This window comes from Amblyomma maculatum, chromosome 4 (genome assembly GCF_055883805.1).
Source record: "Amblyomma maculatum isolate TAMU_Amacu chromosome 4, ASM5588380v1, whole genome shotgun sequence".
Classification (NCBI taxonomy): Eukaryota; Metazoa; Arthropoda; class Arachnida; order Ixodida; family Ixodidae; genus Amblyomma; species Amblyomma maculatum.
In genome coordinates, this window is record NC_139347.1 from 87,615,085 (window position 1) to 87,639,928 (window position 24,844).

At 44.5% G+C, this 24,844-nt stretch overlaps 1 protein-coding gene and 2 long non-coding RNA genes across 3 annotated transcripts in view; 2 read left to right on the forward strand and 1 right to left on the reverse strand.

Annotated features, from left to right (window-relative positions):
• Window positions 1-24,844, reverse strand: part of rdgC (retinal degeneration C) — a 241,121-nt gene that overhangs the window by 107,392 nt on the left and 108,885 nt on the right. The window lies entirely within an intron of this gene.
• Window positions 1-24,844, forward strand: part of LOC146191591 (uncharacterized) — a 168,303-nt gene that overhangs the window by 15,592 nt on the left and 127,867 nt on the right. The window lies entirely within an intron of this gene.
• LOC146191592 (uncharacterized) lies at window positions 2,015-10,731 on the forward strand. The gene is made up of 5 exons (XR_014706666.1): window positions 2,015-2,137; window positions 3,972-4,108; window positions 8,762-8,919; window positions 9,835-9,975; window positions 10,713-10,731. It is a non-coding gene; the product is annotated as an uncharacterized LOC146191592 (long non-coding RNA).

Below are 24,844 nucleotides of genomic sequence, written 5' to 3' on the forward strand. Positions count from 1 at the left end.
TCCGCTTTCCTTCTCACGCGCCGAAATTACTGGAAAATGGAGGGTGCATTTCCCTGGCAAGGACCAAATTTTCATCCGAAAAAAAAAATGAATTTGTATTTTTTTTCTTTATCGACCCGATCGTGTTTAAAGGTGTGCTCCCAGACGCATCCGAGCCAACCCGCTGTGCATACGCCCCTGTCCACCACTTATGAAAACAAATCGGCGCCAGCCGCCGACAATTTCTCTCGCCGCGCTCAGTATGTTAGCGATTGTCTTATTCTCTTATTCACTTCTGCGCCGCCGCTCCCGTCAAGGCAGCGGCCATATCTCAGCCCATCTGTTCCTGACCGCGCGCATCGTATCATCGTATGTTTCGCTCGCGGAGGTTATCCGACACCACCTAGCAGCCTTTGGACATGTGCGTCAACCGAGCGAGCGCTCTACAGGTTCTGCTTTTGTTTGTTATGTTTTTGCTGGAGGTGGTGTCTGGGTGAGGTGCGAGCTTAGGGCAAGGGTAGGGTAAGGAAGCGCGCTAATGGTAAGGGAAGAGGGGGGGGGGGGGGAAGAGAAGGCGCGGCGGCTGGGGAGGGGGGGTGGGGCGGCGAACTAACGCACATAACGGCACAGAATGCGCCAGCAGAAACACGCATATTCGCTCGCAGCCTTCGCATAGCGTTCATGCAGCCTCGTGAACTATATCAGCGCGCAACCTGCGGTCCGCGGCACCGACCTCTGTAAATCAATTAAGCGCCCTTACGGCACAGTTAACACGCACTTGACCCGAACCGCAGAATATCGACCAGCTGTAGCTGAACATATTCATCCTTCCGCTGTGATCCATTGGGAACGTTATGCTAGTTCTAGTCGCAACCACCCTCTCGAGAGGTTGGCTGCAAGCTGTCCTTCGAATCCAATGCGCGGGAAGGATGCAAGGAGGCGCTTGGCCATCAGAGCGCGGCTTCGAGCTGGAGGAGGGGGGGCGTCTAGCCGCCCTGCGAGCAAAGCACACAGCAGTGCGCGCGCACGCACGCATTCTTTTTTTTTTTCCCTAGAAGTGCGGGAGGTATGAAAGGAGAAGCGGGCAGGCTAGCCAACGTAGACAGCGCGCGGTATCAAACCTGTGACGGCTTCATTTACGCCCCCTTCAATCAATCAATCGATCAATCAATCAATCAATCAATCAATCAATCAATCAGTTTTTTGTTTTCAAATCCAGAGGACGGGGGGAAACCTCAGCGAGAAAGCAGTTGCACACTGCTTGAGAGTGCCGAGGACCCTCGCAAACATCAGCAGGTGACAGCTCAACAGGAAGCTAGTTTACATGGAACGCATTACAGGCATAAACACAGGCATAAACATTGCAGACATTACAGAGATGAACAGCAGCAAAAGCAAAAAAAGGAAAGAAAAGGAAAAAAGATATGTGTTCACCGAATAACAGCGCAATTTCACGGTATTACCGCAGTGATGTCATCAATACAGCAAAAAGGATGGGTTTAAAGTTTCACAAAATATTCACAGAGCAAAGTTGTCTCCGAGTAACAGTAACGAAATCAGCAATCAGTTTTTCGTGTTTATTTAGTACAAATGTATGATGCTCTCAGTCTTGAGAGCTATTTCTTTTTCGCCTCTGCAAAGCTGCATGTGTGTGAGCGCGCGTGCGTGCAAATAACTCATGCGCAGGCACTCAATATGTGCGGCTCCGCATACGGTAAGAACTCGTTTTCATTACAATGAAGGAAGCAAACACACGATCGCTGAAGTGGGCTCGCCACTCCGAGTCTCTGCGTCGCCTCGAATACCAGCCACCCCAAAAAACCACCGGAAGAAAAAGAACGGAAGCACAAGATAGCGAACGTACAGAACTGACGCTCGCTCGGCGTTCCACTAATGCCGCCTTTCGTCTGAGCAGCGCGGCGCGACAGCGCGACTGGAAAAAAAAAAAAAAAGAAAGCGAACTCCACAAGACACGTGATGGAGCAGCGCGGCGTGGCAGCGCGACTGAAAAAAAAAGAAAGAAAGAAAGCGAACTCCACAAAACACGTGATGCAGCTTCATGTGTCACGTGATTGCGCACCGGAGACATGGAGGCGGCGTTTGGCTGTTTGGCGACGTCGAGCGTGGAAAATAGTTCTTTCTGCCAGAAATCTTCAATGTAAGTTGACAAACTTTTTCATTCCTTTCTTATAAACGCTTTGCGCATACTCGCGGAAAATTTTGTGTTTCAGAAGTGAGCAGTTTTTACATTACAAGCGTTTAACCCATTTTTTACTTTGCTGCATACTGCACGCCCAATGCTCTAGGAAGTTTTTTCATTGTTTAGCGTTTTTATCACCTAGTTAAGTTTTAAAAAGTGATCCTCGATTGTCCGCGGCTTCTTTCCGATCAGTTTGCAACATAGTTCAGATCTTTAAGGCGTTTTTTTGCGGAGTTATTACTAATTTTTCAAAGGTAAACAACCGCTTGGCCTCGCAGCCATAACCGTCAAATTTCAAATATTGAGAGAGGCCTTGTACTGCGTAAAAGCTATGTAGACGTATAAAACCTGTCATTTTTAAATTCCATCAGATGTGTGCGATCGCTCGCTACCTATCTGTTTTATTTATAGCGTTTCTTCGTTGAGCTATTTGCTAAAGCGCTAACCGCATGAGGCGACAATTCGCGGCGACATGCCGCGCGACGCCGTCGCGCGACGGGTTGAGGGCCGCCAAAGCATTGCCGCTCGTCGCTGTCGCTCGGTTTCTGGGTTTTTAGAAAATTTCGAGTGTCGCCCGGAAGCAGCTCGCGAGGCAGCCAATCGCAGAGGGCTTTAGGGTGCTCAACTTCCGTTCTGGCTTTTTCTTCTTTTATTGCGTGTGAAGTTTGTTTTCCTAGTCCGGTTCGGGCGAAGAACCTGGTGCCTTCACGCGCTCACTTCGTCTGATTCGTGTATATATGAGTGCATCGAGATAATTCAGTAAAAGCTTGGAAGTAAAAGAAAGAAAAAGGTTAGCGTGGCTAGATATTGTTAATTTCCGAAAGGAGCAGAACGTCACTGCTTGCAATGCAAATCGGCATCGCAGTGTAGTAGCGCACCGCTGCGCTGTGACCCTTTAAAATACGATGTGTTACAAGAAATTTCATCAGTGTCTTATCGTACTTCATGCTGTTTAGTGTTAGAAATGGGATATAGCGTGATTGCATTCCCCTTGACCGAATGACGAGGCGGCGGTAACAGAGCAACGCTGAAAACGCGCCTCTCTGTCGCTGAGCCCCGTCGCTCCGTGCGGTATGCACCAGCGACGACAGGCGTTGGCGGCGGCGTCGCGCGACGGATCGCTAGGGGTTGTCGCCTCATGCGGTTACCGCACAGTCCATAAGCAACGACTTTCCGCGTAAAATTAGGTTTTTAAGCTTTCCTTTATAGTAAGCACAGATTGGGGGGGGGGTGATATATAATTTTATTTATAACAATTCACAGACTTCAACGCAGTAATAGTTATATTTATATCCTTAGTAGGTCAGTACGTATTATTTTAGTACAGGCCCAGTGCTCTTTTTCTTTTTTTTTTTAACAGGCGTGGCAAGTTATGTGGGTCAAGCTAACAATTGGCTGTGAATTAAGCGATTAGAGCTTTCAAACTTAGTCTTCTGTTTTGTTTAATTTCTAAGAACCTTTAAGCTTCACAAAGAAACAGCATATTTTGAAAAGTGAATTTCAACTGTGAAAGTTCTTCGTTTATTAATGTTTGACATTGCTGACAAGGGTCCGAATTGAAACAAATGATAGGATCGAGTTTTTTGGTAACTTATGGCATGTGACCTAGAGCTGCTAGGAATTCATTTTCTGAGACAGCTTTTTTTTAGGAGTGTAGGGAAAGTAATGGTATGTTATGGGTTTTGAGAAGCATGGATTTAATGAAGTCTTTCTTTTACTGCATTTACGGCTTGTTTGGCAATAATGCTTGCAGTCCAGCTGATGCAATTGTATTGTCACACTGCTTTTGCAGCAGATTTCATCTGCCATCGAGGGAGTGCTGCCTGAATATGAAGCAGACAGCGTCATGAATCTGTTGAGGCAGTTTATTCTATCAGCCATGGGTGCCCTGCCCTAAAGCATCCTTCCTGTAAAGGAGACATTGAATTGGTAGGTATCACATGCTGATGTTTTTTGCATTCATGTGTTTGCTTTATAACTGTAAAATTTTTATTGGTTCATGCTTTGCATTTATTGTTTTCTTTTGAGAGTATAAAGGGCAGATGCGTAACAGGCTTCATTAAAGCAAAGCTTGAAACCAGCTCGGTGTTGTTATATGATTCTTGCTGTGTTTTTAGCGCAAGACTGACATGTTGGTGAATCTTGCTCATAGTCTGCACTAAAGAAAATTTTTCATGGCCTCTTCAGAGCTTTAAAACAGGAGATATACTTAGCTGTTTTATTGCAGTAGTACCTACTATTTCTAGTTGAGGCAAAATTGAGTAAACCTGTGTTTTAATAGCTCAGTGACAAACATGGTTTCATAATATAGCTGACTGCACTGTGCATATGTGTGCATGTTCATGCTGACATTCAGTTACTGTTTATTTAGACTGCCTCAGCATATGTACACATACATTGATGTTTCACTTGAACAAAGTTCAAGGGACCTTAGGAAAAAGTTTGTTGAAATGAAAGTTCATTGGACTGAAATAAATGCGTGGAAGATTGTTTCCATTAGCTTCAAGAAATATTCAGTTCAGTTGTTCAGTCGTGTCCGACTCTTCGTGACCCTATGGACCATGTCACGCCACGCTTTCCGGTCTCTATCTTCCTAACATCACATAATTTCATCTGCAGTGCCTCGAGGATACCATCTAACCATCGCGTTCGCTGCCTACCCCTTCTCCAGCGACCCTCAACCTTTCCCAACATCAAATCTTTCTCCAGCAACTCCTCTCTTCTCATCAGATGACCAAAGTAGCTGAGCTTTAACTTTAGAATTTGACCCTCCAATGAGCAGTCAGGGTTTATGGTCGACAATATCGACTGATTTGATCTTCTGGCAGTCCAAGGAACTCTCAAGAGTCTTCGCCAGCACCACAATTCAAACGCGTCAATTCTTCGGCTGTCAGCCTTTTTCACAGTCCAACTGTCGCATCCATACATCACAGCTGGAAAGACCATAGCACGAGTTATACGGATCTTGGTTGGCAGACTATTGTCTCTGCCCTTTACTAGGCGGTCAAGGCTAACCATTGCTCTCTTTCCCAGAAGCCGGCGTCTCCTAATTTCATGGCTACAGTCTCCTTCCGAGGTAATCTTGGAGCCCAAGAAGAGAAAATTTGTCACAAATTTTTAGGTTGTTCAAATCTTATCTGAGCCCATTTATTTGTCACTGCGCTGATTTGCAAGTGAAGAATGCGTAACCTTTTGCAGCACTTTTGAAAGGACTACAGTGGTTTTGAACTCGATTACTGTGCAAGCTCCTGAGAATCTTGCCTATCACAACGGCCTGCTGATTAGACAAGGCTTTCATTTTCTCCAAGCAGATCATGGTTAACCAAAATGCACATTTGCAATTCTTGGAGCTAAAGGGCCTGGTAGGGCTGAAGATCTGGCTTTGACTGGCTATGACTGTACAGCTAATTAAGCGTGCAGACAGCTATGGATTCATCTGCTTACAAGCTAGTTTAGACAGCCAATTCACTTTAAAGCTAAATAACGGCCACTTTTCTTCACGCGATAATGAAGAGTGGTTCTTAACATAAAAATATGCTACAAAGAGTGCGGACTGTGCTTTTTTAAGCGCTCAGTATGACTTTGAAGACACAGGATAGCACCGCGGAAAATGTTCGTTGAACTGAAATGAGCAATAACTGAAGTTTGTTAAAATGAAGTGCGTTTGCATAGTGTTCAATAGAGCTTCAGTGGGGGGATTTAATAAAGTTCGTACAACTGAATACATCGTCGAAGTGACGTTCGTTCAAGTGGTATTCTGTTTTTCTGTGACTAAATGAGAACATTTACTTTGCTCAAAGCAACATATACACAAATATTTACTTTCTTGCTAGTCACCAAGATTTGCAATTAACTTCCGAACTCATTTTATTCACAACCTAAATAAATGCATCGTTAACCCTAGTGCCAAATAGTTACTAGCAATAACAAAAGTAATATGTTGATATTTATCTGTTGGAGAACATTTTCTGTTTAATTGTTTTGTGTGTTTTTGAGTTCTGCAAACATGAGGGGGCTTGTTACAGAAGGGGTGGGCTGCAAGACGAAGGGAAGTATCAGTGTGGCGGCCCTTTTGTGTTTATCAAATAATAATGCATTCTAACATGTAAAACGAATGCCTTTACAGCCTGCTAAAAATCTTTTTAAATTGGGTTCTGCCTGGACAGACATAGATGGCAGAGAGAGATCTTTCTTCCATGGGGTGTGAACTGTATTTTGTGCAGAAAGCCAGAGGCTGTCGAACATGTGTTTATAGATTGTTGTGATTGGGTTTTTTGGGGGCAATATCCTACAGTGAACTTTGCTCAAAGATGTCCCTTTAAACCCCCATGGAATTTGGTTCTCAGGTGTTGAAAATTACAACAGTGTTCTGTAAGATATGATAAGGCTATTAAGCTTGCATAGCGCATGGAAGCGCCGAATGGCTGTTCGCCATGCTGATCTTTATTATCAGACCTATCCAAGAGTATAATGAGGGTTTTGTCCAACAGATGATGTTTTGAAAGCTCAGCCATGTGTACCTGTGTTTATCAATGTAGTTGAAAAAGTGATCAGTTTGAATGCGATAATTAGAGGTATTGTATCTAAACTAGCTCTCGGCCAGCCTGTAGTGCTTGTGAAAAGGCAACAGTGACAATAAGGGTGTTTTGCTAGAGCTTTTAAAGCTCTTAAATCTGTGCAGCTCGTCTTTAGTACATGCATTGTCTCCTGTACATAGCTAGTTAAATGATTTCTGTTCATTTTATTACAAAAAGTCATTCTAAATCTTTAGATAAGCTTGCTCACCTCTATTGTTTGTTTGCATCATGTTCACGCATGCTATAGCTGGAAATGATGCAGTATTAGTTACAAGTAAATAAATAGAAGGAGCAGCAACTACATTTCCTTCGTCCGCACATTTTTAAGAGAAACATACATGGGCTCATTAGATTTTAGTGTTATTTGCAACTGTGTTTGATAGTGAAAGATCTTCCTGTCATTGCATAGAAATCTTTCAGAAACTTCTGAAATAGTTTGATACCTGGTGATGTGGAGGTTGACTTCCCAGACAGAAATGTATTCCTATAGTTCATACTGCACCAGCCAAAAGCAGCAAACCACCACAGCAAAAGCAGCACCAGCCACACAGCAAAGAGGAGGACAGGACAAGGCTGGACTATCAACTGAATGTTATTGATAAGAAGAAAACAACGAAGACTCCTTCCGAAAAGCTCGCGGACAACCCAACCGGTGGAATGGCAGGAAATTGGGAAGAAGATGATGAAGAAAATTCAAAGCCAATTCCAAGTCAAGGCCTAACTAACGACTTTTCTAATAGATGAAATTCCTTACAATGAAGGCTAACCGACGCCTTAGCCACACACTTGTCCTCGGCTTTAGCAATGTAAAATGCTTCAACCAACTCTGCAGAGTTGATTACCATTGCTGTAAACTACACCCGTATTATTAAAGTCAGGTGCACAAAGGGACGGGTCATGCTCCGACTTACACTCTCGGGATTGCACATGTAGCGCAAGATTAGAACTCTCCTTCCCTCCCAGAGAATTGGAGTGCTCCGTCAGGCGCACATTTAGACATCTGCCTGTCTGCCCGTTGTATTTACAGCGAGAAACAAGATAGGAGCTTTGTGCGCTAGAGTTAGAAAGGGGCTCGACAGTGTACCTCATGATAGTTTTCGTTGTGCAGTGTCACATAAGAAAAAGTTCACCACCTGCAGAAAGAATGTGGTCTACCACGTTCCGCTGAATTGTGGCCGGTGCTACTACAGGCAGACAGGCAGATGTCTAAATGTGCGCCTGACGGAGCACTCCAATTCTCTGGGAGAGAAGGCGAGTTCTAATCTTGCGCTACATGTGCAATCCAGAGAGTGTAAGTCGGAGCATGACCCGTCCCTTTGTGCGCCTGACTTCAATAATACGGGTGTAGTTTACAGCAATGGTAATCAACTCTGCAGAGAGTTCGTTGAAGCATTTTACATTGCTAAAGCCGAGGACAAGTGTGTGGCTAAGGCGTCTGTTAGCCTTCATTGTAAGGAACTTCATCTATTAGAAAAGTCGTTAGTTAGGCCTTGACTTGGAATTGGCTTTGATTTTCTTCTTCATCTTCTTCCCAATTTCCTGCCATTCCACCGGTTGGGTTGTGCGCGAGCTTTTCGGAAAGAGTCTTCGTTGTTTTCTTCTTATCAATAACATTCAGTTGATAGTCCAGCCTTGTCCTGTCCTCCTCTTTTCTGTGTCTCGTCTTTTGGCTGGTGCAGTATGAACCTATACCAACGTGCCCAGTCGTCAACCTTGTTGTATTCCTATAGTACCGTATGCATGCACAATAGATAAACGTAACCCCTTGCATATACACTGAATTTTCCACTCTAGAAGAGAATTTTGTGCACAAGCATTTTACTGTAGTTTGCCTCTGTGGAGCATTGTATTTCTAATTCTGTGCTCTTTTTATGCTGTTACTCAGCAACATATGAAGTATTCCTTGTTTGTTTCTGTTACTTGTACATTTGACTTTTCCTTTTTTTATTATTCGAAATAACTTTCTTCCTGCTGTTCTGACTAGTGTTTTCGTATGCATATGCAGTCCTCTTGATGCTTCATTGAGCCATATCTGGAGACTCCCTGTTGCCGTGGTCTGTGCCGACAAGTAAAAACTAGGCAACCTGACTTCCGGGACAAGTAGCAGTGGGACGTAGCTGCATGGTTTCTTCAGCATCCATGTGGATTTCTTATAAATGACAGGTATTTCTCCTATATTTGACTTTCATATGTGATCAAGATTTTACCTTGGTGACAAGCTCTTGAAGGAAAGGATGGACATTTATGGCACTTTCTTAATTTCTTACTCTCGGGAATACACTATTACGACTTGTTAACTGCATATGTAGCAAAAATTATGTGTGACTGCATATTCCAGCAGTAAGCTGCATGATTTTTTAAGGATGAAATAATTTAGCTCCTGTTGTCGGTAGCCTACTATTGACGAGCCAAAGCAGGCAATATTAGGCACCAAAAAGTGATTATGCGGGGCCGGGTGGGTTTTAATGAGACAAGCTCTCCACATTTTAAGCCTTTGTACAGGGCCAACGTGCCTCCCTGAATGTGTCTGGGACACATGCAAGTCTTGTATCCTCAAAAGGACCTTGTCTAAATTTAAATAAAAGTAGCGCCAACCTATTTTGAGTACGACCAGTTCAGCAGTAAGCTCAAAATTGAAGCAAAAAGGCATTCATGTCCTGTGCTATGTCAGTGCACGTTAAAGAGCCCCAGCTCGTCAAACGCTCTGAAGTCCTCCCCTACAGCATCTCTCATAGCCTGGGTTGCTTTGGGATGTTAAACCACATAAACCAAACCAGTCATTTTTTACCACCCCATCTGACTTGTCTTTCCACGTATCTCCAAACGATAGTGCCTACATAAGACTTGCCACTATTCCTGAGATTACCTAAATTATTATGTATTTATGTATTTTATGATTATGTAATTGTCCTCAGTGGAGCATTGCATTTTCAATTCTGGGCTTTTCATGCTGTCACTCAGCAACCATATGAAATACTCCTCCTATGTTTCTTTTACTTGTGCATTTGACTTTTCCTTTATTATTCAAAAAATCTTTCTTCCTGCTGTTCTGACTAGTGTTCTCATATGTACATGCAGTCCTCTTGTTGCTTCATTAGACCATATCTGGAGACACCCTGTTGCCATGGTCTGTGCCGACAAGTAACAAGGCAACCTGACTTCCTGGACAAGTAGCAGTGGGACGTAGCAGCATCCATGTGGACTTCTTATAAAAGAAAGGTATTCTAAATTTTGCTTTCATATGTGATAAAGATTTTACCTTGGTGACAAGCTCTTGAAAGGAAAAGATGGGCATGAGTGGCACTTTCTTATTTTCTTACTCTCTGGGAATACACTATTGAGACTTGTTACCTGCATATGTAGCAAAAAGTATGTGTGACCGCATATTGTAGGCTAACTATAATATACTTCATCATTCCCTATTATCGCTCTTGTATTCCCCTAGGTGCTTGGTGTAGCTGGTCTCCTTCAGTAATTACTTATGTGTGTGTGTCATCTGCTATGGCAAACATAGCCATCACTCAGGAAAAATGGAAGCAAACAGGCATAGTGGCATCACTTGCTGGTAGCATGCACCAAAATGTATGTATACATACAGATACGTTGCCGCTCAACATGTGTTTTTGCTTGATGTAGCAAATGGCAGAGGAGAGAGTTTATCTGATGACCAAGCATACTGGCGTGTAAATTTCACTCCTTTGTTTCCTGGGCCCCTATTGTGATAAACTAATGTCGAATGATATAGAGGATCAAAAGGAATACAACTAAACACAGCAATAGTCTCTATCTCCTGAGGGTGTTTTGCAGGTACTAGTTTGTACAGAAAGTGGTTGGAAACCAGTTAGCATATTTTGAGGAAAAACAGGCATCTGAGTGAAGAGAGATGTGTGTGTGATGCTAGCAGAAAGCGTGCAAAATTGGCAGAAAAATTTTGATTATGTATATTTCTTTTCTAGGTGACACCGTGATAAATGTTGATATGGCTGGTACATCAAACACACAATGTCGTTGCCGTCGGAAACCAAATGTTTCTGTGTCAAGGGTTTGTGCAATAAATGAAGGTATGAATTTGCATCTGTTTCTTTTGCCACTCTCACTTTTCACGAAATATTACATGCATGTGAATAGTGAGTAAAATACACATTATTATTGGACACTTGAAATATATTTAGCATAACACAAGGTATTAATACTTTGTATGAACACGATTCTTTTAAATAACGGTGGCCAATTATCGGAACACAGTCGTTACAGTGTCCATATACGCTATCAATAGGCTAATCATAGGAGGTATAAATACGTTCTATGTAAATACATTCTATTCAATCACGGTGGCCAATTGTCGGAAGGGAGATCATACATAGAGCATACGTGTTCTAAAGACTTTCTTTTGATAGTCGATTGCTTCTATGATCATATTGTCTAAAGACATCGCATAAAGTGATCATAGACATTTTTGTAAGGGAAATAACTTTTTGCTTGAGTCCGCTTCTCGTAAAAGTTTGTCCGTGGCTGTACACACAAGGTTCTGTCGTGTAGGGAATCGAACGCGAGCACCGCGCGACCAAGGACACCCCGTATACCTTTTGTGAACTACAGTGTTTCCATATGAAAGGCTCTGCGAAGTCAGCTAGATACACATCGACGTCGTACTTTATGCTTGGGGAATAAGTGCATGCAACGCTGACCTCGTTCATATTTGTGGCTGCTCATTCTCGCTACGACACTTAGCGGAAGGAAAACTTCCTGGACGACACCTTGCTGCAATATATACAGGCTCCTTTCATCTTCGTGCGCTGCGCATGGGTACGGCGCTGCATTGGTAGGGGCCCTTTCCTGTGAGTGACGTGGTATGGTGGAGTATATTGTTGTACACAGAGATCGGAAGCGAGTTGCCGGAAGATTCTCTACAAGTGCCCGCTCTTTCGCGAGCTTCCGTTAGCGCTGGCAGCCATGGAAGAGAACAACAGCTGCCGGCTTGCGGCGCCCGCGTGCGGCTTCATGTCCGGTGCACACTGTATGAACCCAAATCGAGACCGGCATGCCCGATTATGCTATCAGGTGAGACGTAGCTAGCTGTTGTGATCATTAGAACCGTAATAGATTCGAACTGTTCAAAAGTTTCGTCGAAGATGCATATATGTATAGATCGGAACAAGAGGAATGTCAGATCATAGTAAACCAACTGTGTGCGTATATGACATGGTCCTCTCTAACAAAGTGGAGCTATAGCTGTTCAAGGTAGACCCAAACAAACCAACGTAAAGACGGCGAGGAACCGAAAAACAAAATACATGTTTCGCGCGATTAGGAGGTGAAATCAATATGGCTAAAACTCGATTTTTTCCGAATGGAACAAACTGTTACATTGTACGGACTAGAAGCCAACCTGGTGAGCGGTGTTTTTGAGAAAGGCTTTGCTTAATTGTCCCTCAATAGTTCAGCACACTTCTCAAACCAAAGTGTATAAGCCTTCTAGGGCCAAGTATTATGGAGGGCACTTCAGCTCTTCATTTAAAGGTACTGCGTGACAGCGTCAGCTACCAGCCCACTTCCCCGCTTTAACCAAGCCGTATGAATTAACATGCGTGCGTCGCATAGGGTAACGTGAATGCCCTGGCAGGCTGATTCTGATATCACCCTCCCAAATGAAATATATATTTTAGAGACCCGAGGTGGCAGCTCCTGCCAAACGTAATTTCAGGCTACTCTATACGTCCAGTTAGTGCTCGGCCATGTCAGCTACCGCCTGCCAGTGCCATGCTCGTGGTGTTTCGCTCACAACGTCAACGCCGGCGCCAACATCGGATTTTCGGTTAACAGGGCTTTTAACGTCGGTGCTCGATAAAACTAAAATCCAGACGAGTAAGACACGCGATAAATTTAGGTCAGTTTTAACGGCTTCCTTCCATCTTCCCAGCCGCCTTGTATGCGTGAAAACGACGGAATGCGGGTCGAGTTGGTTAATCGAGAGAAAGTGCGAGTTCAGAAAAGGAGACCCGCGACTGATACTGTAGTTCCTCACGTTCTCATCCTTTCCTTCTAAAATGAATCTACTTGGCTACTAAACTTTTGTAGAGACCATGCAAACATAGCTAAAATAAGTCGTAAACGACACAAGAGTATATTATCACGTTAACCGACAGGTGCGCAGTCAATTCCCATTGTCACATCCACTCCACAGGAAAGGATGCGCATACCCAGGAACATAAAGACGCACCCACAGAGTGACAATACAATTATAGTTCCGAAACATCCCAGCTCTCGTCTTCCCCCTCCCCATTTTTTCCTTCCCTTTTGCGTTCTATGCCACATGTCTTTTGAGGGGCGTGGAAAATGTAAAAAAAAAAAAAAAAATACTAAAATGTATAGTTCCCGCGGTAACAGTCATTCCAATCCATCGGAATTTGCAAGTTTCGCGCGTATCGCGCGGCCACTGGCGGGGGACACTCTTCTGTCCTCTGCTGCGCTTCTGTGCAAACGTTTCGCTGTCGCAGTGGCGTAAGGACGACGCCGCTCATGGACCACGTACCCGTTCCCGGTCTGCACGACCGAACCGGCGAGGACGATTGCGAAGGCGCCGTGCGTAGCTCGTTGCTACACGATGCAGGGAAGCCAGCCGATGGGGGGAGCGAGTTGAGGGCAAATTAACGCTTTCCTACTTGGCACGCGGGACTGGCGTGCCTAATGAGTCCGTCCTCCCAGACCGCGAGGTGAGGAACGTGACGGCGGCCCGGCGGCCCTCGAGGTGTACGCCTGTACTCCGATGCAAGAGCGCCCGCAGGGTGCGCTCGGGATGCCTGTGTTTGCGTTTGTGTGCGGGCTTATGCGGGTGGGTAAATACTAAAAAAAGAGAAAGAATGATCGAGACAAGGAGCTTGCGCAGAGAAGAGAGCAGTGACTTGACGGACACGCTCATTCGATGGCAAAATGTAAGCACGCACAGGAGGAAAATGATAGAAATAGGAAACCCATTTTAGCATTTCTGTATACTATACCTACTTAGGCCCTCTGAGTTGTGGCTCAGTGTTTTCTTTAACTCGCATTTTTTTTTTGCACTTGTGTTGCAAAGAAGCGTTAAAAGGGAAAATTCTACAGAAGCTGGAGAGTGGCTATCGATGGAAGCCTGGGTTTGCAAGGTGGTCATTCATGCGTAACGGCGGTACGCGAGTGACAAGGCTCGTAGTTTTTCACCGACGCGCCTTCAGGAAGCCACCTCGCATAACACCATATCCGAGGAAGACTTTGGCGCTCATGCACTTTAAAGTAGGCATCTTTATTTGTAGAAAAAGAAAAATCCCATTGTTTACGAGCTCTAAGAAAGTTCCCCTGCTCTTTCCAGACACATATATAAGTCTCCGAGATTCGCTATGGAGTGATAATGATTCATTATAAATGAAGAAATTTCTACACTTCAACGCAGGTGCTCACTGTTACACTCTCGTCATAAGAGAAAATGTTCTCAACCGGAGATCGAACCCATGGCGGGCGGCAGGCTATGACTGCTGCTCGTAGAAATGAAATATAGCACGGAGCTCAGTCACGACCCGTAGGTGGCACATACACTCCGCTTATTATCAGCATTGTTTCGAATGTTAAACGCATTAACAACTAACGAAAGGGCATCACCCAATCGGGACAGTGAGCTGGTTGCTTTAACTTAATGCCTCTCTGCGAAGCTGTTTTCGTCCGCGTTAAAAACAAGCAAAAGCAAACCTTTACTGCTCTTGGACGCGCGCCAGGATCATCACGGACCTTAGAACTGCTCTACGATCATCCGCTTGCCTTCGAGTAATTTAGCTGCTCCTAGGCCCCAAAAAATAGAAGAGCGTGTCCTCTGCATTGTTATGTGACAACAGTAGTTTTTGCAGACTTATTTTCATCGCTTTATTTTCTTTTATAATTGTAAAAACAGCAGCCCAGGCACTGTCTTAACAAAATTATATGCTTGATTTTAAGACTGTTTCAAGGAAGATTGTTCTGCTTATTGGGGAACGTGTCTCGTCCGTGCTGCTGCGCGCGGGTTTTATATGTTCTCATTATTCGGCCGGGATAGGCAAGCATTAGTTGTTTTATCTTAACTATCAAGTCACAGTAGTACGTTAAGAATGATGTAGTTCCTTAGTTCTTTCATAGCATAAGCTCAAAAGGAAAACTCAGGGATTTTCTACGAACACGGAGAATAAATAAGAACGTTTATGTCAGAGGATTAACAACCTAAAAACGCCCTCTAATAGCATCTGTACGACGCAGTCAGTTTCTGCGTATAGCACATCCGTGTAGAGGCATGTGTGTCCATGAACATGGCAGCCCTGCCTAATGGAATTTCAATACGTATACGTTTACGGACGCATGCATGCACGCTGCGTATTTGCAATTCCAAGCACCGATGCAACTGAAAGACATCCGCGTTCCATGCGTGGCACTTGTGTGCAACGCCTTCAAAATATCTCCCTACATACGGCGCCTGGGCTCAGCAAATCAGTCCTTTGCCTGACGACTGCGCTAACTGTATCCATTCGTCACATATACATAAGTATTTAGAGCTTCCTGCTTAGTCTTTACGCTCTCTGAACAACGCTTTTTTTCAAAAGGAAGCTTAGCCTAGTCGTCTCCTGTTTACATGAGAGGCAGAGTAATGGCTGTAGCCAGTTACCACAGAACTGATATTTATCGTCTTTGCATTTATAAGAGCCAGTTAAAGTCTAGCCAGTATTTAATTCCAATGTCTGGTCACATGTTAAACTATAGTTTATAAACTTTCCGTGAATAGTAGTTTTTGAAGGTTAAATTGCATTTTGCAAATGTTCATGCCCGCAACGAAAAAAAGAACAAATCAATACGATATAGCTAATTGGCACCTTGCCGCGTAGCGGATGTTGTAGATTACTTCAGGTGAGCTAATCCGTTTCATATCCCCTTCAGACAAAACCACCTCCCGTTTGTATTTCGCTCATGGTTTGAGGAAAAATATGAAGGCTGTGTCCTTCGAGAAAACTTTGGCCAATGAGCTTCTACTCGATAATATTTCAGTGTGGTGTGCAATTGACAATGCCATTTTCACCCAGCCTTCTTTGCGACGAGCAAGCTCCCAAAAGCCTACCGCATTCTATACGCCACAGTCCGTTGCACTGTCTCTTATAGCCCTGGCACGCACGTCCAAGCACGCTCGCCATGCCACCCACTGCTTTCGCTTTTTCGAAAGCAAAATGCGACACCGAGGAACTCGTCGCATATACGATAAAACTCGGCGACTCCGCAAAGCACGACCAGCGATCACACCGCTTCAGTCGAGCGTGGCGCCATGGCCCCTACGTAAGTCCAACTGGCTTTTCACGACTCGCGAGGTCGCAAAAGAGACCGCGGCCCAATCTCAGAATAACGCCTAGGGGGTGATAGAGAGAGAACAGCAACCGCAACAAACAGGCCGAAATGACGGGGGAAGGAAGGAAGGGAAATAAGAGAGAGAGAGAGAGAGGTTGATCGACATGGCAACGTGCGTCAATTCTACGACACTGACGCTAACTGGCCTTCCCATAGCAAAGGACCGCCAGCGTCTCGCTTCTGTGACAGGTTCTGACGCCGCCATAGTGTGACTCCGGCGGGGCGAGTAGAGAAGGGGGAAGATAGGGCCATAGACGGACACTGTCTCGGGATTGAACAGCAGCAACTAAAGCACACAGGCACGGGCAGATGCGAAACAACGGCCGTCTCATAAGCCAGAACAAAATCGGGTATATCTCTGCCGTGCACCGCCCCCGCCCCCGGAACTCGACGTCGATGCGTTCGATGCGAGGCCGGCAATCCCGGCAAAGACGAGTATGGTTATTCGGCGGAAGCGGGCGAGCCATTCTGCCCAGATCAGGGGCGCGACGACGCCAGGCACGTGCTCGCGCAATGGAAACGAAAAACAATGAATGCACAGAAGGAAGCTCAGTTGGATGGTTGGTGCTGGAAACCATGGAGCATGCCGTTCTGTTTGCTGGCCGTCTCGGGCCCTGATTGCGAAAGCCAAGAAGCGTCTTATTTTTTTCTTCTACGCAGCGAGCCTTCTTCTGTGTGTTTCCTTCGTCGCTGTGTCGAATTGATCGGCCCCCGCATCCGTGTACCATCACGTTTCGTCTGCGGTATACCCCCATCGAGACTGCAGTCCCACTACACGTGGCAAGGTTCTTTTTTCTTCTTTCATTATTATATTAAATTGCATCGAATCCTACGACGGTAATGTGAAGAACTAGAGAAAACGCTTAGTACTTCCAGCGAGCATCACGCTGGAGAGTGGTTCGGAGGAGTAACAAGGGAAATAGAATAAAGGAAACAAGCCGCCTCACGGTAAATATATTCCGGAGGTAAGAAAGGTTCATACTGCAAATGAGCTAGCTCAACCTTCGCCCGGTCATGGCCATTTTTTTATATTTGTTTCATACAATTACTCCTGTTGTGTCGTTTTGAGGACCTCTCGACGCTGGTCACAATGTTAAATGTTTCAAAATATTTCAATATGTTCTTGTAAATAAGAATTATTAAATCTGGTACTTCAGGTGCATAGTTTGTATCTTTATTTAGGTGATATTACGGGGTCACTTTGTCCACCCGATTGCGCGGACTTTTCCCTCTGCGGAGCTTCTATTTTCCAGTACTTCCACTGTGCAGTCCGCCAGCAAACACGGCGTATTGAAATTTTTTAGGCGACGGAACATGATTCTGCCCCGCAATCTCTGCTGTTTATACCATGATTCTTTATCCTACAAAGGAGAAGTACAGAAACGATTAACCGGCTGGAAATAACTACCACTGGCGGCTCAATTGCCAGAACGTCAAAGCGAGGACTTGGCAACAATTTAGAGGGGTTATTAGGGAGCACAGATTACACCCTCTAAATTACCTCTCCTCGACAGCCGAATTAATGCCGCGGACATAATGCAAACTTGTGCCCCCTGACTTTCTCGCGAGGGCGGTCATTTCCGTTCAAACAACGCTGTCGCGGCTTGGCTGAGGCAACTAGGCGCTGCCTAGCCGGATACGGCCAAAGCGTGCGCCGTGCTGTTCGAATGAAATTATTCTGTACGATGAGAAATTAACATATGACTACACAAACAAGTTAAACTCACAGGAAAACAAGCACAATAACGGCAGTTGTTATATGCAATGATATTTACAAACTAGAGCTCCCCTATAATGAGAATTCCGATATCGGAACAGCAATTGCACAAATTAAATGGTGATATAAATGCAACATTTGTGGCTAGAGTGTTCATCCTGCCATGGCTTCTATACGATTTCTTATCCTTGAGAAAGTCTGGTTAAGCACTGCGCGGGTTCTTTGGTTTACGTTGCTCTAACAGTCAAAAAACTAAGCAGAACGGAGTAGATCAATGACTGTACGAAATATTAGAGGATGCTGAACTTCTGGCGAAGGACTTCTAAATGAGGCACCACCGAAACAGTTGTAGACACCAATGGGCTGTAAGGTACACCCACCTGAATTTTCGCATCAACATAACCGCCATAACAATCCGGAGATTGGCTAATTATTTTATCATCATCATCATCATCATCATCATCATCATCATCATCATCATTGTCGTCATCGTGAGCCGAGCTGTGTTAACTGGACTATAAGTACGTCCTGTTTGCGTGATCTTTTTCATCGACCTTAAGATATTCTCGATACATCTGCATGACCTACAAAAGAAAAGGTAAATAATCAGAGAATCACGAATGGCGACACTGCGTCTCGCCTTGAACTGAGCAAAGCCGATAGAGAACTGTGACGAGATGTGCAGGGTCTTTCAGGAGCGATCGTAAAGCTGTAGCCAGAGTGCCGCCAGTGGAAATGCTCGAATGCTGGCACTCTATAACGTCATTCAGTGCCCACTTTTCAGGAACGCTCTCTATTGACCCGTATGCCCGGTGAATCGTTTTCTAGGATGGGTCCCTTTGCTTCGACAGCGTGTCCAGGGAGGCACCTCCCCTGGACGAGGACAAAATGCCCGATGAAGCCGAGATTTGGTTTTCCATTTCTGTCAAATGTCTGAAGCTCGAAGGTGGCGCCTAAGCCTCTCCCCCGGCAATCTGATCCGGGCCGATATAGTGCAACAATTTTTTTTTTGATCGTTTTATCCTTGTCTTTCGCCACCTGGGCAGGCCCTTATGATATCGAAGGGGCACGGGGTCGTTCACCCAAAGGCAAAAGATCAAAAATAAGAATAGAGCATTCTTTAAATGCACGCCAAACCATAGCAGTGCCGTTTCTCAAAATGAGCATGTCTTCCTCTTCGAAAGCCCTTTCGAGGTAAATGGGGCATCATGGTGATGGTGACAGCAGCCTGGCAAGCAGAAAGACAGTGACAGGCTTTCAAAACTAAACACTTCACTGGATAGGCAAGTGCAGAAAAGAACCGAAGAACTCTTCAGCCACGATAGCAACACATGTCCGTGCTCGGTGGTTGTTCATGTCCAGTATTGCCTCTGCTCTCGGCCTCGCGCAATTTAAAGCTGACAAAGAACTTTTTCTTTTTTAACTAAGACGCGGAAATCACCTACCACAATCTTGAATAACGTAGAGGCAATTGAACATGGCTGATATTCCAGGCAGATATGATTTCATCTCGAGCCAGAAAGCGACGAAACCACATAGAGCCGGTTTTGAGCATAAACAAGCACGCTCAAGAAGCAAGATATTCGAAAAAAAAAAAAAAAAAAGGAAGAGTGACTGGAAACACGTAGAGGCAGTACTTCGAATACCAAATGCCAAGACGGAGTACTGGTATGCAGCGCTGTGTAGCGAGGATCTGGAAGGTCAGCGTAGACTGATCGACGGGATCACATCACCGTAGCAGCGGCAGGGAGCATGGGCTCTCTACCCAGTAAACTCACCAATACCTCTGAGTGAAGTCTTCAGGTTTTTCATTCATTCATTCATTCATTCATTCATTCATTCATTCATTCATTCATTCATTCATTCATTCATTCATTCATTCATTCATTAAAAAGCTTCACGATACTACCATTCGACTCTTGAAGCCTTTTTCAGACTCCCGGGTTAGATTGCCAGGAGGTCCCCAATATATATATATATATATATATATATATATATATATATATATATATATATATATATATATATATATCATCATCATCAGCCTGATTATACCCACTGCAGGGCGAAGGCCTCTCCCATATCTCTCCACATAACCCGGTTCTGTGCTAGCTGCATCCACTTGACCCCTGCGAACTTCTTAATCTCATCCGCCCACCTAACTTTCTGCCGCCCCCTGCTACGCTTTCCTTCCCTTGGAATCCAGTTTGTTACCCTCAGCGACCATCGGTTATCCTCTCTTCGCACTACATGTCCTGCCCATGCCCATTTCTTCTTCTTAATTTCCACTAGAATGTCGTTAACTTGAGTTATTTCTCTGACCCACTCTGCACGCTTTCTGTCCCTTAATGTTACCCCTACCATTTTTCGTTCCATAGCCCTCTGGGTTGTCCTCAACTTAAGTAGAACTCTCTTGGTTAGCCTCGACGTTTCAGCCACATAGGTGAGTACAGGCAAGATGCAACTGTTGTATACTTTCCTCTTGAGCGATACCGGTAAGCTGCCAGTATATATATATATATATATATATATATATATATATATATATATATATATATATATATATATATATATATATATATATATATATATATATATATATATATATATATATATTGTATGGACTCCATTTCATCTTCATCTTTCATTCGGTGAAGTGGCCGACCCTGGCGACAGCGGAAGGGGAGCGAAGATTGTCTCAGTGCAAAAGAGGAATTAAGTAGGAATCAATCCAGCCTATATATTATAAAAGCTGTTCATAAGTTTTTAAGTAATACGCACAAACTAAATGATCAGTACCCATGTACAAGCTAATCCTAATACCCAGTTGGGCGACAACCAAGAAAGTCCTGGCACATTCAGGAGTTTAACACTAAAATGAGCCTGTAGGGGCCTTTGTTCTCGAGTCTCCGTGGCGTTCATTGTCACCACATAATAATAACAATAAGGCGTAAGGCACCAGACACCGAGCTTGTTTGCATTTAATATGTCTGACAATTAAAGTTCTGTCGTGAGTTATTTATACAATGACCTGAAGATACGAGGCCTTTTTCTGGCTTTCTTGCCGCCAAGTGGATCGAAACCTTCACTTGGTAGACTATAAAAAAATATGAGGATACCGCAGAGCCACGAGCATCGCCCCGTGGAAAGTGCCTAATATATTGTATTTATTTTCACATGCTGTATGTTCGTGTGAGGCTATGGTAAAAGCAGATAGGAAAATGCAGAAGCAAATCCCAACAATCCACATCAGATGAGATACTATTGGGGAGCCTTGTTAGTAATAAGATATATGCGTGTTTAGTCCGCGAGTTGGCTCTTTTGGCTTAAACAGCAATAAAAAAAAAATAATTATAAAAGAGAAGAAGAAGAGGTATAAAAATAAAGAAATAAAGCAGATGGACAGAAGCGCTACTCCGAATTTGTTATTTTGAATTCTGGTGCAATCGAGAGCGTTCGATATTATCCAGGATTACGCGATGGCTTGCTGGTGTTTGTGCGGGTTAAAATAGGATAAAAAGAAAGAAGAAATAATGAAGTGCGGATGCTATAAGCGTAGTGAGACAAATGTGTCGTTGAATCACGCAGTGCGAATGCACGCTTGAGGCATTCTTCTGCTAAGTACTTAGACAAACGTGGGCGCAGTCCGACACTCCAATATATTGCCCAGCTTTGCCAACTAGCTATAGCGCCTACTCACAAACTATCATCATCCTTACCAGAGCCTCTACTGTGACAAGAACTTTTCACATGACATGCAAGGACAGCGGGTAATTCTGTGCGTTAATAAATAATATTAATATCAGAGCTTCTCCAGCACGACTCGATGCGAGAGGCAACATTTGCAGCAGTAGCAAGCTACTGCCAATTCGAAACTACGCAAGAGCCGTGTCGTGTTCTGGTTTTTGCGATTTTTTCGCGGCATTTCCATCAATGCCGTCATCATGATAATGACTGCATGAACACAGGTCTTTTGAGTCCTTGTAGATTTCTGCCGTTGCGTCACTTTCTCTCTTTCGAATCTGAACCCTTGTCGTTGTGAAGCGCTCGCTGCTTTGAAAGTTCGTTCCGCGACTAACGTAGGGAGCAGTGTGTTGCAAGCATTTTCCTCTTTGACTTGATTACTTCGCCCTGCTACTTTGCTTTCACTGTGACCGCATTTCATATTGGAACCACTATTCTAAGCGCGACCATTTCTGCACTACCTACTACTGCATGAGCTACTCTCGTTAACAACGTTAGCCAATATAAAGTATCAGCAGATTTAAAATGCAGCAGGGTCCAACAAATACAACCGAGAGAAAAAGGCAATTGGGACGTTATATTCACACACAATAAAAAAGAAGGAGGAAATCGTAGTCTGAAATAAATACCACCAAAAGTCATCTTAACTTTCACAAATAAATAAAAAGAAGTCCGGCCCCGCCGGGGTGGCGCAGTGGTTACGGCGCTCGACTATTGTTCCCAAGGACGCGGGATCGAATCCCGGCCTCGGCGGCAGCTTTTCGATGGAGGCGAAAAGCAAGGCGCCCGTGTGCTGTGCGATGTCAGTGCACGTTAAAGAACCCCAGGTGGTCGAAATTTCCGGAGTCCTCTACTACGGCGTCTCTCATAGCCTGAGTCGCTTTGGGGCGTTAAACCCCACAAACCAACCAACCAACCAAAAAGAAGTCCGGGCCGTAACCATGACATATCCAACGTAATGCGGAGTGAAGACATGTGTTTTCCAGAACTATTTTTCGGTAACGGTCTCTGAATAAATATGTGAACAAGGATTTAGGTGTGCGCCAGGAAAAATTACATAAAATCAGTTTTGAAAAATTAAATGATCATCTTCCATATAGTACACTACCTACAGGAGGTTATTGAGAACCTGTTAATTACTCCTGTTATTATATAGGAGTAATAAATGAATAATTAGCACACCGTAAGTTTACTGGAATTCGTTTGTTAATGCATGAAGTGTTAGGTCACTGATAGATAACAAAGAAGTGGACCCGAAATGGAATACTGCGGAAGGCCTGATAAAACGTGAATGATGATGATCTAGAGGAATTGAAGTATACATTCTGTTAGGGCGAAGAAAAATGCAGCTAGTTATACAATTCACAAGACTGTGGTTATTAAATCATATAGTTACGCTTTTGCAGCAGTGTGCAGTGAGGGGCAGTGCCAAACGCTTTCGATAAGTCTATAAAAATGCAGCCCACCTGTTCACTCATATCAAGAGCGTGAAAGATGCCGTGACAGAATGAATCTATACTGTGTGGTGGTGCTGACTCCCCGACGAAAGTCATGCTGGAGGTTATTCAGGATTTTTTATGGATTCCTAAAAAACAGTGCGGAGTGGCCATAGGCTCATCCACATATTATCGAATTTGTGCAGGCGGATAGGTTTCGTTGGCTGGCATTCACGACGAAGGAACTGTGACGACAAAGATTTCAGAAAAGCAGCAGTCAGGCATCTCATAGTGGAAACAGCATATGGTACCAGAGATGATATGAAGCCAACAACCAGTGACTCCAACAAAAACATAGGGGGACATCTTTATTCATTTACATGTGGTGTTGATAGAAAGTTAATCGCGGTACTATTTTATCGAGGAAATAGAACTGATTAAAAACTAGAAGAAAGCAGAAGAACAGCCGTCACAACTGTCAGTCGGTAAAACACCGCAGGCGAAATTGGGAGGTCATCGACTCGAACACCACAAGCGGAATATGGTTGTTTCCCGATACTTTCTTACGAGTTGTATTTCAGCCATGAAATAATTACACGACTGTTTTCCCCTCAGCTCCACAAATAAATAAATGAATGAAAAAAGAAACATCCCCATGCCACATATGCTTTCTTTGGTGTCGCTGAGTGTTGTCTTCCTTCACAAGTTCATACGTATGTCATAACGATCCCCACATGTCCTTACACTTGTCCACTAAACATTATTAGCTTGGTTTGTGGGGTTTAACGACCAAAAGCGACTCAGGCTATGAGAGCCGCCGTATTGGAGGGCTCCGAAAATGTCGACTACCTGACGTTCTTTAACGTGCACTAACATCACACAGCCCACGGGCGCCTTGCTTTTCGCCTTGATTTTTTTTTTCCTTTTTTTTTTCTAAAAGCTGCCTCCGCGGCCGGGATACTAGAAATGAAACTGGTACATTACGGTTTTCTCATATCTGCCGGATTACGGCTAAAGTTCTGGTCGAAAGCAATGAAACACTCTCCCCGAATAAAACACGCAAGAACTAAGAACGGCTCTGATTAGCAACCTCGCATGTATTTTGGTATCTAACAAATAGAGATTCTCCTTTTTGTGTGTGTGCTTCATTTTAAAATGGCGTGCTTTTGTTTATAAAAGTTCGGCATGCTGTCATGAAAGCCACGAGGAAGCAGTCTACAGTCATCGGTCCTCTTCTATTCGCCCGACTAATGCGATAGCACGGAATCGTTTCCGTCCTCGAGTGGCACATGAGAGCATCTGCTTTCTAGTGGCCCACACGCAGGAATGGGGACGTCATACATCCCACAGAGCGGTGTTTCCCCTTTGCGCAATGCCTCTGTTCGTCGACATTTTTTTATTGTTTCGGGCGAAACTCTCGATTTCACAGCCATAGCGCGGTCAGATAGCGACCGGCACGAAGCAGCTCGTTCTGCGCGCACCCCGCCCAAATAGCACTGGGCCGTTCGGTCGGCCACCAACAACGCGGAACGCGAGCGAGTCCTAAAAGGAGCCCGTGGCCCCCAAAAGCGATCGTCGTTCGTCATCCTCCTCCTCACTCTGCACCCTCCGCTCTTTCCGTTTTTGACCGTCGGTTCGCTTTCTCCGGCTTGCCGGCACCGCAGATGAAGAAGGACTGTACCACGCCTCGCTACTTTTGCTTTGTTTTTATTTGTGTGCGGCTCTTTCTACGGCGTATTCTTTTCTTTTTTTGTTACGCGTTCGTGGTCCCAAACATCCATTTCTCATCGTTGGCGAGAATGCCGAG